The sequence below is a fragment of the Castor canadensis genome, chromosome 7, assembly GCF_047511655.1.
Source record: "Castor canadensis chromosome 7, mCasCan1.hap1v2, whole genome shotgun sequence".
Taxonomy (NCBI): Eukaryota; Metazoa; Chordata; class Mammalia; order Rodentia; family Castoridae; genus Castor; species Castor canadensis.
In genome coordinates, this window is record NC_133392.1 from 35,024,319 (window position 1) to 35,039,899 (window position 15,581).

A 15,581-nucleotide genomic window follows, 5' to 3' on the forward strand; every position below is an offset into this window, starting at 1 on the left:
ACAGAAACCTTAAAACAACAGAGGTTAAAATGAGAAAGGGGATCAGGAACCAGTGTAAAGATCAGTAAGAGATGAATCAACATGAATTGTAACACATGTGTGCACAAAAGCAATGCTTGGAATATTTCTGTATAGCTATCCTTAACTCAACTATCTAAAACACTTTGTCTTCCTTATTATGCTTATGTCTTTTCTTCAACAAAATTAGAGGTAAGGGCAGAACAAGTTCTGCCTGGAAGTGAGACGGGGAGGTGGGAGGAGTAAGGGGGGGAGAAATGACCCAAACAATGTATGCACATGTGAATAAATGAATAATTAAGAAAAAATGCAGACAGGAAACCGGTGTGCATTTTACCACATTAGTAAAATGTAAAAAGAGTCTACTGTGATAGGACTCTTAGAAGCTAGTCTCCTCTGTTTCTTCTGGTTAGTGCATCCATCACTTCATTCTTTGTCTCCATTTTCACAGGACATGGTATTAATGATAGTACTGGACACTAAAGGTGGTCCCAGAAAAAAGATTACTGACAAGATAAAGGGAGAAATGACAGGAAAGGAAACGATTTCCTGTAGAGTGCGGCTGTGGACAGCTGCATCAATAAAACTCCCTATCACTTAATCCTATGATCACCCATTCTCTAAATCAACTGCTGTGTTTGAGGGTCCAAAAGTACCTTCTGCATTCACTTATCGTGGTGCTGCTTAAAGCACTGCAACAGGCAAGTATTCTGATATTCAATTTCTTTCTGGTGTCTTAACTGACCTGCCACAAGGAAGTGTAGATAGGTTTACTAAATTAAATTTGTTACATTTACAAGCTGGATAGTACAGTTGAAAGAAAATAACTTAAATTATATTCACTTAATACAACTTGACAGAAAAATTATAATATAATCAGGATGAAAAGGCAGTAAAACTTAAGCAATTCACATTAAAATTAATTTTAGCTGAAAATAAAAAATATACCAAAACATTAGCATGAAAAGGAAATCCAGAATATAATATTTGGTACTTTACCAAATATTAATTGGTATCTCAAAGTTACAACTAGCTGACCACACAAAGAAGATGAGAGAGTGTGAGAAGACAATACAAACAGATACTCATCAGACAATATTTCACAGATAATTTTATGTGGCCAGTATCTTTTGATATCTAGAATATAACATGACAATTATGAAGGAGAAAAATATATTGACTAAGTCTTTTATGAATTTAAATGAGAAGACAAGACCTATGTGTAGGACAAATCCAAATGTGTTTATATTCTTTTGACAAGTATACTAAATGAAGAACACTCAGCAATATATCTAAATCATACTCACAGATACAGAGATTAAATTTGATAAAATTGTATGCACACCCGTATCCATAATACAAATAAAAATAAGAAAGCAGAGCAAACTTCCCTAAGTTGATATAGAATAACTGCCAAAATCTAATTAAATAATCATTTTCAACAGTGAAATATTAAACCATCATTCCTTCCTGCAGATCAGAAATGAAACAAGGATGCCTCTATCACCATTTCTGTTCAATATTACTGTGGAAATCCTAGGGAGTACAATTATACAAGAATGAGAAATTAAGAACATAAGAACTACAAATTGAGAAATAAAATATTAATCCAGAAAGCAGAATAATACACCTTGCAATTCCAAGTGAATCCACCAATGATTTATTATCAATGACTTGTAATTCACTAAAGTCACTAGGCAGAAGTTCATCAGCATGATAAATGAAATTTTTCCATATTTCAAGAATAAATAATAGCGAAGGCATTATAAAGTTATATATTATTAACATTTCATAAATTTCATGAATTATAGAATATTCATTATTCAGTCTTGTGGTTTGAATATGAAATGATCCCACAAGGTTATGTGATGATGGTTTGTTCTCAATTCAATGTTCAAAGGTGGGGCATTGGAGGAATAATTGAGTCATGAGGGTTCTGACTTTATCAGTATACTAAACCATTGACTGAATCATAATTTAATGGAATTATGGGAAGTGGTGGAAACCAGGAGGAAGGGCCTAGTGAGAGGAAGCAGATCAATGAGCGCAAGGGTTTGAAGGTTATATGTTCTGTAAGACCTGTCATCTGCCTCTCTTCCATGTTTTGTCCACCAAACTATGAGGTAAAGTACTTTGCTCCACCACAGTCTCCCTGTCATGATGTACTACCTCATGCTGTGAAGGTCCAGAAGCAACAGAGCCAAGTAACCAAGGATTGGAACCTCATGAAATGAGCTATAAGAAATCTTTCCAACATTAATTAAATTGTCTCAGGTATTTTGTTATACTGATGAAAGTGACTAACACAACTAGGAAAAAAACTAAAAACATATAAGCCATTACAATGAAAACAAAATATTTTTGACAAAATAAAAGACAGTCCAAGTCATACAGATCAAAAACACATCCATAAACTCAAGAATCAACGTGTCAAAATATCAGTTATTTTCCAATATTATCTAGAGATTTACTCTGACTTCAAAAGATACTCTGGAATTGTCTTTTGGGAAATTGGCTAGCTAAAATTTTAGTATTTGTTTAGAAATGTAAGCATCTATAATTAGTCAGAATAATATTAAAGAGGATGTACAAATTTGGAAGAACTAAATTGTCAGATACCAAGCCTGTTATAAAGTTTATAGCTCTAAACTGAAAATAGCACAATGCCCATTACACAGACATATGTAAGATTCTTGTGCTTGGATTGGTAGATAGATGAAACCATAGTGTGAATTGGGAGACTAGGAAGCCACTAAGGTATAGCATAGAAGGAAGAAAGTTAACTCGTGAATGATGTAATTTCTTAATTTCATGTCACAGGTCACAGAATGGGGAAGACTACCACGGACAAGATCAATGTGTCTTTGGATGTCATGCAACACAACATCTATACAGGGCATGTGGCTCCTGACCTGCATGCAAGGATCCAGTTGAATCTACCAATCACAAGTCGAATCTCTGGACTTTAGATGCTAAGACAAGAAAAAGAAATGATGGAAAAGGAGAAAAGTGGCACATTTGTCACAGCAATTCAGTGCTACATGAAATATGATGGAGTTATACCAACAATAAAATATATTTATAAATTACATGACTAGAAGTATATTTGGATATCTGAGGAGAATCAACATAAAATATGTACATATCACTCTTATAAACTAGGCATTATGATATATTAGCACATAATTATAAATTAGAATACATCATACCTATAAATAAAACTAAATATTCACAATAAACAAAATAATTAAGTCAATAAAATAGAGTAATTGAAGGCTAAATATTGGAACAAAATCTTAAATGAATGTCAAAACAATGCATGAGATTTAAAAATAAATTATAGAATGTTTATAAATATAAATATATGTATGTATATGTGTATGTTTTTGTGAGCAATTTGCAACGTTGTTCCCATCATATTCTCACATCCCAAAGATGTCCCTGAATAGTTCATTCACAACCTTTGAAATTTGTATTTATGTATCTAGATAACTCTGTTCCTATTTTTGGACAAATTAGAGTGAGTTTTTGATATGAGAGAAGAAAATTTTTATCTATCTTCTAGTACATAGTACATAAATGCACACATAGAAAGATGTACACATGAACAGAAACACATACATGCTTCACTTCACTACATTTATAGACAATATTGTGGTAAAATTTTATTATAGCAATATTGATTGATCCATTATTTATATCAGTCTATCTTCTTAATATTATTGTCTGGTAAAAATCTTGTGTTTATGTTTCATTGTTGTTACATTTCTGGACTTACCCTATTTCTCGAAATCAATTCATAATTCTTCATTCCTAATATTAGAACTTTTTCCAAATGCTCAGGCAGATATTTGAAACTCCCAGTAATAAATGCCCAAGTATTTGGAAACGTCACATTCTTGATTGCTTCCCTTGTGTTCTTGGTTCACCATTCTGAAGTGTTCCAAGCCTGGTGTCCAGCAGCCTCCCTGACACTCTTACACTCCCCAAAGGAGATATCTCCTGGAGCCCATGACTTCTGCTAACTTGATTTCAGAGATTTGCATATAAAATGGGGAAAGGGGGCATAAAATTTTTGAAAACTGTTCAAGATTGGAAATGCACCTTTGCAAGATATTCACTACTCTTGCCAACTTTGGTGTTATTCTGAATCATGGTCCTTCTTACATAGCATGGCATATTTCTCTGAAAATTACTATGATTATTTGTTTAATCTTGATCATCTGAAATTCTGTGACCCTCTGTTGCTGGTGGATGATTGTACTATAGTCATTCTTTAAGACAATTGGAGGGACTTTTCTATTAAATTAAATATAGAGGGCTTTAGCCCATAGTTCATTACTCTATGGAGGATATATATGTCTCCTGAATTTCAAGAAGAAAGATGGAGTACAGAGCTTGGAATCTCTGCATTAAAGGATTGGACCTTTGCCAAACCTTCTGTTTCATCCCTACACCTTACTTCAATTTTTTTTTCACTGCTGAGTTTCTTGAGAAGAGAGAATCTCAAGCTCACTTTCAAAGTGAGCTTCTCTTTACTGCAGGTGAAAAATTGGTCACATGATGAATACAGGTACGCAGGTAATCCATGCAGGGAAAGTCTCTCTTTTCAACCTCATGTGGTTTCCACACTTACAGGGAAATAATTCAGTTTTCTTCTTTCACAAAATTCCATCCTGTTATGTTTACATTATAATATAATCCTTGCTGCTTAGTTAAGTTTCACCCTTTTATTTCTTTTCCACTGCCTCCAGACTACAGTTTCTGGCACAGAATGTCAAAGAGTGACACCTCTGCAAGCAAATCATAGGTAGGAAAATAGTGGCATTTTCCCAATATGTTCCTGAAGTTCACTTTGCTCATCATTAGTGGTCATACCTGTGACATCTGGATGCTTCCTCAGGAACAGGAGAGCATATCTCAGTGTTGTGCTTGTTGTCTCTGTCCCAGCAGCAAATAAATCACAGGCATTGACTAACATGTTTTCATAGTAAACACCAACTGGACCTCACTTGTGAACAACCTTATAAACCTCAGATGTTCCAACATATACATGCAGGGCTAAGTGCCTAGAATATGTCAGTAGTTAAACCACAGAAATAAAAGACAGTCATCCACCACTCACATACACACTCAATCACACCACAGAGATGAACACACAAACCATTCAGGTAAGCTAGTTGCTTTCAGTCCTGAGTGTTATTTCTCTGGCCATCTCAGATTGTGGGAAGCTGACTGTGCTACACATACCAGCCAATCAAAAAGATGCCTGACGACATGCCTGGCAGGTGAAGGACAAAGCCCTGCTGTCTAGCCTAGCAAGTCCCTTTCCTTAGACAGGCAGGAAGTAAACCATTCAGTTTGTGGAAAAGAACACATTCAAACTCATTGGAGAAACCTTATAACCAAATGAGCTGAATCTAAAGCCTTCAACCAGACAAAAACCAGTATGTTAAAAGATCTAAGAGAATGTACCCACACCAGCTCAGAGGGAAAACTTGCAGACATTTCCACTGGGTACTGGGCACATCATTGCTGTGGAGGCCAACCTCTCCACTTATCAATCACAAGAGCTGGGAGTTAGCAGGCTAACCTAAAGCACAGTGTCTGAGCCTCCAACCCAAAACAAACAGTCATTGAACTCTCAGATTGGAGAAAAGTATAGGCACTGTTAACAAGTTAGTACAACAGAGTGCTTTCTAACATGCTAGCTACGTTGGGAGAACACACAACTGACCCACAGCAGTTACCTCAAACACCTGGAGATCCCACACCTCAATCAAGAGCCTACTTCCTGTCAACAGGGAGTGTGTAATAAAGATAATACAAGATATGAAAGGGGAATTAGGTAAGGATATGGAAAATCTAAAAATAAAAAGTCCAGATGGAAGCTCCGGAAATAAAAACTCCTTAAGTCAAAGAAAAAAATGCAGTTGAAAACCACTCCACCAGAGTAGTACAAGTGGAAGACAGAATTTCAGGACTTCAGGACAAGTTAATAAAATAGAAAAAACATGTGAATTCATACAGAAAAGAATGCAGAAATTTGAAAATGATATGCAAGAACTCTGTGACTTCATTAAAAGACCATATGTACATGGCAATGTCACAATAAACCTTCCTGTTTAACTATCTTTAAAAATGTCATTTTGTTCACACAAATGGAGAATAGGAAGGCAAAATGCATCCTGTCTAGGTTGTTGGTAAGAGTAGGAGTTGGGAGAACAGAAGGAAAGTGTGTATTATGTTGAGTATAGTGGAAATATGTACACATATATGTCAATTGAAAATGTGACCTTTTGAAACTATTTCAACAATTGGGGGAGAGGATATAAAGGAGAATTATGGAGGGGGTGAATTCAACTATGATATACCATAAGAACTTTTACAAATGTCACATTGTAACCAAGTAAAACAATAACAAAAAGATTAAAAAAAAATTTGATAGGAATATAGAAAAATAAATAAAAAATGACAAAAACAAAGAAAAGTGTAACACACTGAAGAAGGAGAAGAGGTGGAATCCAAAGGAAAAGAAATATATTCTGTAAAATAGCAGCAGAAAAATTCCCAAATTTCAAGAAAGTGATGACTATCCAGATAGAGAAGTCATCTTGGACAGCAAAAGACATGACAAAAATAGAAGTGCTCCACAACATATTATAGTCAAGACATTAATGACAGAGGAAAATGCAAGAATATTGAAAATGGCAAGCAAGAAATATCAGTACACTAGTAATGCTAAACCCATCAGAATAATGGCAGACTTCACAACAAACATCTTAAAAAGAAAGAAGGGCATGGAATGAGGAATTTCAAACATTGAAAGAAAATGATTTCAAACATAGTTTACTCTACCCAGCAAAACTATCATTCCTAATGGAAGGAGAAGTAAAAATTTGAAATAAACAGAAAATCAAACTGTATATTACTATACAGCCAGCACTCAAGAAGACACTCAAAGGAATCTTGCAAACAGAGGATAAAGTTAAACATAGCCATGAAAGCATGGGAATAATGAAATCTCAGAAGATGAACAGATAAACTACTGTATAGTAGCCAAAAAATTCACACACACACTCAAAGGAAAAAAATGGCATGAATTTTCACATACCTGTCAATATTAACAATAAATTTTAATGACTTCAACTTCCCTGTCAAAACACAGATTGGCAAGCTGAACTGAATAGTAGCCCAAAAAATTTCTTGTTTACAAAAATGTATCTCACCAACAAAATCAAACATTGGCTTATGGTGAAAGAGTACAAAAAGATTTTCCAAACAAATAGTCCTTATATACTTATATGGGGTGGTACAGTAGACTTCAAATCTAAATTAGTCAGGAGAAACAAAGAAGGGCAATTCCTACAAATAAAAGGAAGAATACCTCAAGAGGAAATAACAATTGTTAACCTATATTGCCCAATGTTGGCTCACCCAACTTAAATAAAAAAACACTACTGTATTTAAACGCATAGATAGAGTACAAAACAGCGATAGTGGGAGACTTCAATATTCCACTGTCACCAATAGTTTCATCATCCAGACAAAATAACTGCACCACCAAAAATAAACTTCAGAATTAAATGACACCATCAACCAGATGGACTTAACAGAAATCTACAGAGTATTTCATCCGGGAGCAGCACAATATACCTACTTTGCAGCAGCTCATGTAGTTCAAAATATATCATACTTTAAGACACCAAGCACCCCCTGCATAATGCCTGAACCAACAGAATAAAGATCGAATTCAACAATAAAAGAAACAGAAAAAATGTTCAATCACATGGACACTGAATAATATGACACAAGACCAGTGAGTCATTGAAGAAATAAAGGAGGATGTCAAAATGTTCTTGGAAACTCATGAAAATGAATATGCAACCTATGAGAACCTATAGAATACATAACTATGAGTACTTACATTAAAATTACTGAGAGATCTCAAATGCATGTCCTAATGTTGCATCTCAAACTCCTAGAAAAATAAGAACAAGCTAAAAGGAAAAGCAGCAGGAGAGAGATATTAATAATAATGATCCAAAAAATGAAATTTAGACAAAACTTATACTGTCTACAAGAATACAAAAAGTTGACTCTTTGAAAAAAATACATGAGATTGATAAACTTTTACTGAATCTAAATAAAAGGAAGAGGAAAAAGACACAAATTCATAAAACTAGAGGAGAAAAAGAGGCTATCACAATGAATTGCAATAAAATCCAGAAGATCATTAAGAAATGTTTCAAAACCTATACTTAAATGAATTGGAAAATCTTAACAAATGGAAAAATTTCTAGATACATATAACTAGCAAAATTGAAGCAAGTGAAAATAATCCACCTAAACAGATCTATAGCAGGTAACATAACTGAAGAAACAATAGTCTCCTAAAAAAAGAGAAGTCCAGGACCTGATGGATTCATTGCTGAATTATTCCAGACCTTTAAAGGAGACCTAATACCACACTCTTCAAACTTTTCCAAGAAAAGTAAAAGGAACACTACCAAACTCATTTTCTGAAGCCAGTGTTAAACTCATCACCAAACCAAACAAGGACACAAAAACAACAAAAATATTTAGATTAATATCTTTAGGCCAATATATGTTCACAGACTCAAATATTCCCAATTAAAAACTAGCACATTGATTTTAACAACCTATCAAAAAGATCATGCACCATGATCTAGTAGGTGTCATTCCACGGTTGCAGGGATGCTTCAAAATATGCAATTCAATAATGTAATACAGCACTTAAACAGAAGCAAGACAAAAATCACATGATCATCTCAATTCATACAGTAAAAGCGTTTGACAAAATTCTACATCCTTTCTTGATTAAAGCTCTGATGAAACTAGGAATAGAAGTAACTTACTGCAACATTATTAAAGTGTATATGTGACAAACCTATAGTCAACTTTATAGTAAATGGGGAAAAACTGAAACCATTTCCTGTCAAGTCAAGAATTAGAAAAGGGTCCCCACTCTCTCTAGTCATATTCAAAATAATTTTGGAATTCTGAGACAGAACAATAAGACAGGTGGAAGGAATTCAAAAGAGGGAAGAAGTAAAATTAGCCCTATATGCAGATGATATAATCATATACCTAAAATACCCTATAAAATCTACCAATAAACTCATAGATATCATAAACATTTTCAGCAAGGAACAGATACAAAACCATTATAAAACATCACTAGCTTTCCATTATATAAGCAGTGGATAGATGGATAAAGATTCAGGAAAATTATCTCCTTTATTGCAATCTCAAGAAAATCTGTAAAAATAAATTTAACAAAGGAAGTGCTAAACTTTTAACAAAAACTAAAAATTACTAAAGAAAAATTCAAGAAGGCATCAGAGTATGGAAATTCTCCCATGCTCATGGATCAGGAGGATTAATATCATGAAAATGGCCATATTACCAAAGCAAACTGTATGTTCAATGCAATTCCCATAAAAATTCCAATGACATTCCTTACTGTGATTGAAGGAGCAACCCTAAAGTTCATATGGAAGTACAGAACACTTCAAATAAATGAGGTAATACTGAAGAAAAAGATCAAGCTGGAGGTATCACAGTACCTGCCTTCAAACCATTTTAAAGAGCTATAGCAATAAAAACAGCATGGTACTGGCACAAAAATATGTACCAAGACCAATGGAACAGAATAGAGGACCTAGACAGAAATCCATGCATGTACAGCTCCCTGATTTTTGAAAAAGAAGTCCAAAACATACAAAGGAGAAAAGATAGCCTCTTCAACAAATAATGCTGGCATATCTGGATATTTCCATGAAGATGTGTGAAACTACACAGCAAAGGAAATGGTCTCCACACAGAAGAGGCACCCCAGAAAAGAGAAGTAAAACCTTGTGTTTTCAAATAATTTTTAACTGCGTGATAGTAGTTTTTAAATCTGGACACTTCATGTCCGGATTCCACAGACAAAACTAGATACACATTAGATAAGAATATAAATATAAAAAAATCAAAATGCCACTCTTTATACCACTTTACTAAAAGAACCTAATCTATGTTTCTAGTTTTTGATTGACAGATAAAATGTGCACATATTTATAAGCTACAATGTGAAGTTTGGTTTACTTAAACATTGGGTAGTAATCATCTCAGAGTAATTATCCAATTTATCACTATAAAGTTTTATTATTTGCCCATGACAAACACATTCAAAACCCTCTCTCCTAACGGCTTTCATCATCTAAGGCCATACTACCATGAATGCACCCAATCTCGTCCATGTAACTGTTTTCATGTATATAATGCATTACTGTTAATTATGTTCAAACTGCTGAATCATATAGAATACCAGAACTTAGTTCTGTCTAATCATAATATTGTATTCATGAACCAGATTTTCCCTGTCCCCTTTTCCCACTTTTATATTTCACTTATGAAAGAAAGCACAGGTCATCCTGTGCTTGCCTTTCTTTGACTGACCTATACCACTTAATGTCTTCTAGGCCCATACATGTTATTAAAATGACAGAATTTGTTACTTTTATAGCTAAAGAGTTTTGCATTGTGAATATATGACATAATTTCTGTACACATTTGTCCTTTGATGAAGAGTCAGGTTGACTCCACATTCTTACTATCATGGACAATATTGCAATGGACATGGTCTACTGCTGTATTTCAACATAGGGATTTCATTTCCATATGAGATATAGCCAGCTGTAAGATGAGTAGAACATAAGTTGCATTTTTAATTTTTTGAGGAACTTCCATACTGTTTTTTATAATGCCTATACTAATTTATACTCCTACCAACAATTATAAGATTACTCTTTCTCAGAGATCGAGGACGACTACAGAAGATGGAAAGCTCTCCCATGCTCATGGATTGGAAGAATCAACATGGTAAAAATGGGTATATTACCAAAAGCAATCTATATGTTTAATACAATTCCCATCAAAACCCAATGACTTTCATCACAGAGATTGAAACATCTATCCTGAAGTTCATTTGGAAACACAAGAGAGCACGAATAGCCAAGGCAATACTCAGCAAAAAAAAGCAATGCTGGAGGTATCACAATACCCGAATTCTAACTATATTACAAAGCAATAGCAATAAAAACAGCATGGTACTGGCACAAAAACAGACAAGAAGACCAGTGGAACAGAATAGAGGAACCAGATATAAATCCACACAACTATACCCACCTTATTTTTGACAAAGGGGCCAAAAATATATGATGGAGAAAAGACAGCCTCTTCAACAAATGCTGCTGAGAAAAGTGGTTATCCAACTACAAGAAACAAAAACTAGATCTGTGTCTATCACCCTACACTAGTATCAACTCAAAATGGATCAAGGACATTAATATTAGACCAGAAACTCTCAAGTTAGTACAGGAAGGAGCAGGAAACTCTCTAGAAGTAATAGGTATAGGCAAGGACTTCATCAATAGACCCCAACAGCCCAGCAACTAAGGGAAAGGATGGACAAATGGGACTTCATAAAATTAAACAGCTTCTGCACAACAAAAGAAATGGTCTCTAAACTAAAGAGACCACCCACAGAGTGGTAGAAAATAGTTGCTAGCTATACATCAGACAAAGGACTGATAACCAGAATATACAGAGAACTTAAGAAACTAAATTCTCCCAAAACCAATGAACCAATTAAGAAATGGGCAATTGAACTACAAAGAACTTTCTCAAAAGAAGAAATTCAAATGGCAGAAAAACAAATGAAAAATTACTCACCATTTCTAGCTATGAAGAATATGCAAATCAAAACCACACTGTGATTCCACTTCAACCCTGTTAGAATAGCCATCATCAAAAACACCACCAACAACATGTGTTAGCAAGGATATGGGGGAAAAGGAACCCCAGTACATTGCTGGTGCAAATGCAAGCTGGTGCAACCACTCTGGAAAAAAATTTGGAGACTTTAAAATATCTAAACATAAATCTGCCATATGATCCAGCAATCCTACCCCTGGGGATATACCCAAAGGAATGTGACACAGGTTACTCTAAAGGTACCTGCACACCTATGTTTATTGCAGCACTATTCACAAGAGCCAAGTTATGGAAACAATCACGATGCCCCACTACTGATGAATGGATCAAGAAAATATGGTATTTATACACAATGGAATTTTACTCAGCCATGAAGAAAATGAAGTCTTATCATTTGCAAGTAAATGGATAGAACTAGAGAACATCTTTCTGAGCAAGGTTAGCCAGACTCAGAAGACCAAAAATCATATGTTCTCCCTCATATATGGTCTTTAGATCTAGGGCAAATACAGTAATGTTGTAGGACTTGGGTTACAAGACAAGGGGAGAACATGTACGGGAGGTACAGGGTTAGATTGAAAACCCAAAACATGAAAGTGTTTGATGCCCCCACTCCAGAGGAATCAATACAGAAACCTTAAAGTGACAGAGGTCAACATGAGAAGGGGATCAGGAACCAGTGTAAAGATCAGTTAGAGATGAATCAACCTGGGTTGTAACACATTTCTAAATGAAAGCAATGCTAGGAATCTCTCTGTATAGCTGTCCTTATCTCAACTAACAAAAGTGCCATGTCTTTCTTATTATTGCTTATTTCTACTCTATGGAACTGGAGGAAAGTGCAGAATAGATTCTGCTTGGAAGGGAGGGGGCACAGGGGTGAGGGTGGGGGCAGTAGTAGGAGGGAGAAATGAGCCATGAATGTATACACATGTGAATAAATGAACAATACAAAACAAAGTAAAATAAAAAGAAATTGCCAGCACCTTTTAGCACCATGGCTGATGATTCAAATGGACGTCAGTTTGCAAAAAAAAAAAAAAAAAGATTACTCTTTCTCAATAATTTCATCAGCATTTGTTATTTTTTAGCATTTTGATAATAACAATTCCAGCTAGGGTGACATGATACATCATGGTGTTTTCATCGGCATTTCCTGATCATTAATTATATTGAGCAATTTTATATATGTGGTAGCCATTAGTCTTGTTTTGATGAATGTCTGGTCAGATACTTAACTCGTTATTCAATACAGTCCTTTTGCTTATTGCTATCAAGTTTTTAGTTAGTTATATAATCTAGATATAAACCCCTAGTCGTGTATGCCTTGCAAATACTTTCTTTCGTTAGTACATTGTCTACTCATTTTGTAAAGTGTTTCCTTTGCTGTGCAGGTTTTAAGTTTCATGTGTTCCCATTTGTCAATTTTAGTTTGGGTTTCTTTGCATTTGAGGTCATCCAACAAAAAAATCTGATGCATTTTCCACTTATTTAGCTTTTTCCTTTGTTTTTCTTTCTGAGATGAGGGCTCTGTATGAAGCCTCAGTTGGCCTTTAGCTCATGATCCTTCAGTCCCTGCCTCACAGATGCTGGGATTTCAAGCATGCAACGCAATCACCAATTCTTCTGTTTTTTCTGTCAGTAGTTTCATAGGCTTTGGTCCTACATTTATGTTGACAATCCATTCTGTGTTGGCATTTCTAACTGGTAAGAGATACATGTCTAGTTTCATTCATTTGTATGTAGATACTCAATTTTTCTCACAGTGAATGTATTCATAATCCTCTCTTCCAACTATATTCACATATACAATGTTTTACTATTTATTATGATTATGCTGGTGTGGTATAGAGATTCAGAACTTATTCCTTCTATCAAACAATAAAAGGTTATCGTATCTACTGACCGATCTCTCCCTACCCTGACCTCTTTCCAGTCTCTGAAAATCACTCTCAACTTTTGTAAGAACAAAATTTTTATATTCTACTTATGAATAAGTTCATGCTGTGCTTTCCTTTCTGTTTGTGACTTATTCCACTCCATATAATATCCTCTAGATCCACCCACGTTGTTGAAAATGACAGAATTTCATGCTTAATGGCTAGACAATATGTTAATGTCTAGATAACATTCCACTGTGTATGTTCTCATTAAAGTTCTCTTTTTGTGTGCATTTATTCATATGTGCATACATTATTTGGATCATTTCTCCACCCTGGCTCCCTCCCTCACCTTACCCCACTCCTCCCCTCAGTTTCAGGCAGGTCCCATTCTGCCCTTGTCACTGATTTGTTGAAGAAAAGACATAAGCATAATAAGGAAGACAAAGTGTTTTTGCTAGTTGAGTTAAGGATTAAGCTCCTCTCTACCTTGCTCTTTGAGTTCCCTTTTGAAATCCTCTTTTGGTGCCTACTTAAGGTCCTCATTATGTTCACTGGACATACTTATGATCATTCCACTGTGGTTTTCAACTAGGTATTTATTTCTCTCATTTTCCACCAAGTCATCTATTGAATTACTGTTCTTCTTTTGAGGGATGGTATTCCCCTCTTCCCATGTTTCTATTTTTTGCCATGCTCCTGTGTTACTGGTTGGCTACTTGGTGGTTTTATTCACCTGTTATTTTTCATGTGACTTAATTACTATGCTTTGACTGTCTTATTCCTTAGCTAGGTTATGGTGCTATTTCTGTTCCTGACCTGGAGGTATAATTTAGCAGTAATAAATTCACAGATTCAAAACCAGACCAGTTTTTTACATAATATACAGTGAACCCCTTGGTGATAATATCTATAAACAGTGAGTATTGGGGGTATAATGGTTGTTTGGAAAGACAGAGATACTTTGGCAATTGAAAAGTTGGTGGTACGGGAGGGGGCAGAAAGAGGGAAATACATTAGGGGGGATTGGGAAGGTGAAGGCTATGGGGTAATGGGGCCCTACTGTGTGTTAAAGTGTAATTTGGTTGCTGTGAGGGAGGGTGATTGTTGTGGGGGAGGGTGTTTTTGTTAGGGATTGTAGAGAGCTAGGATGAATGTGTATAATGTGTAATGTTGGTATATTAGACCATTCAGAGAGTGGTGAGAGTGGATGAAGTAGGGTAGTGGAGTGAAAGGTAAGGGGAAGCAAACAGGGTGGAGAAAAGAGGAGAGAATGGCAGAAAATGCTGAAAAAATAGTTGGGGAAGAGAAAGAAATGTGGGGCAAGTAGGGTTAAGCAGATTGATATTTGGACAGAAAGGAAGAAGGAGAGGTAACACTGGATTGGAGTACAAGCAAAGGAGAGAAAATGGAGAGTAAGAATAAAGATAAGAAAAATTTTAGTGATAAAATTAAAAATACTAAATAAAAACTGGGGAGAATCAGTTTGCTGAAAGCTCTGGACTTACTCCTTTGACTTCGAATTCAGTTGCTGGTGCTTTTGACAGGGGCTTTCTCAGTTTCTCTGTCTCTTCTCAAGTTTGGTATGTTGGAGTGTTTGGTGATGAATGTTACCACTCCTTGTTGGACAACTTTCAGGGAGTTGGCTTAGAGTGTTTGAGCTCAGATTTTCCTTGTTTTGGTGGGCCATCTGGTGCAGTAGGGATCTCTCATGTGGTCCCACCAGGAGACTAGTTTGTGAGCAGTCGTGATTGCTGGCTTTTCAACTCACTGCTAGATTCTCCAAGGTGGTCAAATATGTTTCTGATTTCCCCAGGTGTTAGCTATGTCTCTCCACTGATGTTTTTGGCTCTGGCAGGTCAGCCCTTCCACCAAGAAGGTAGGGCAACTTAGCACTAC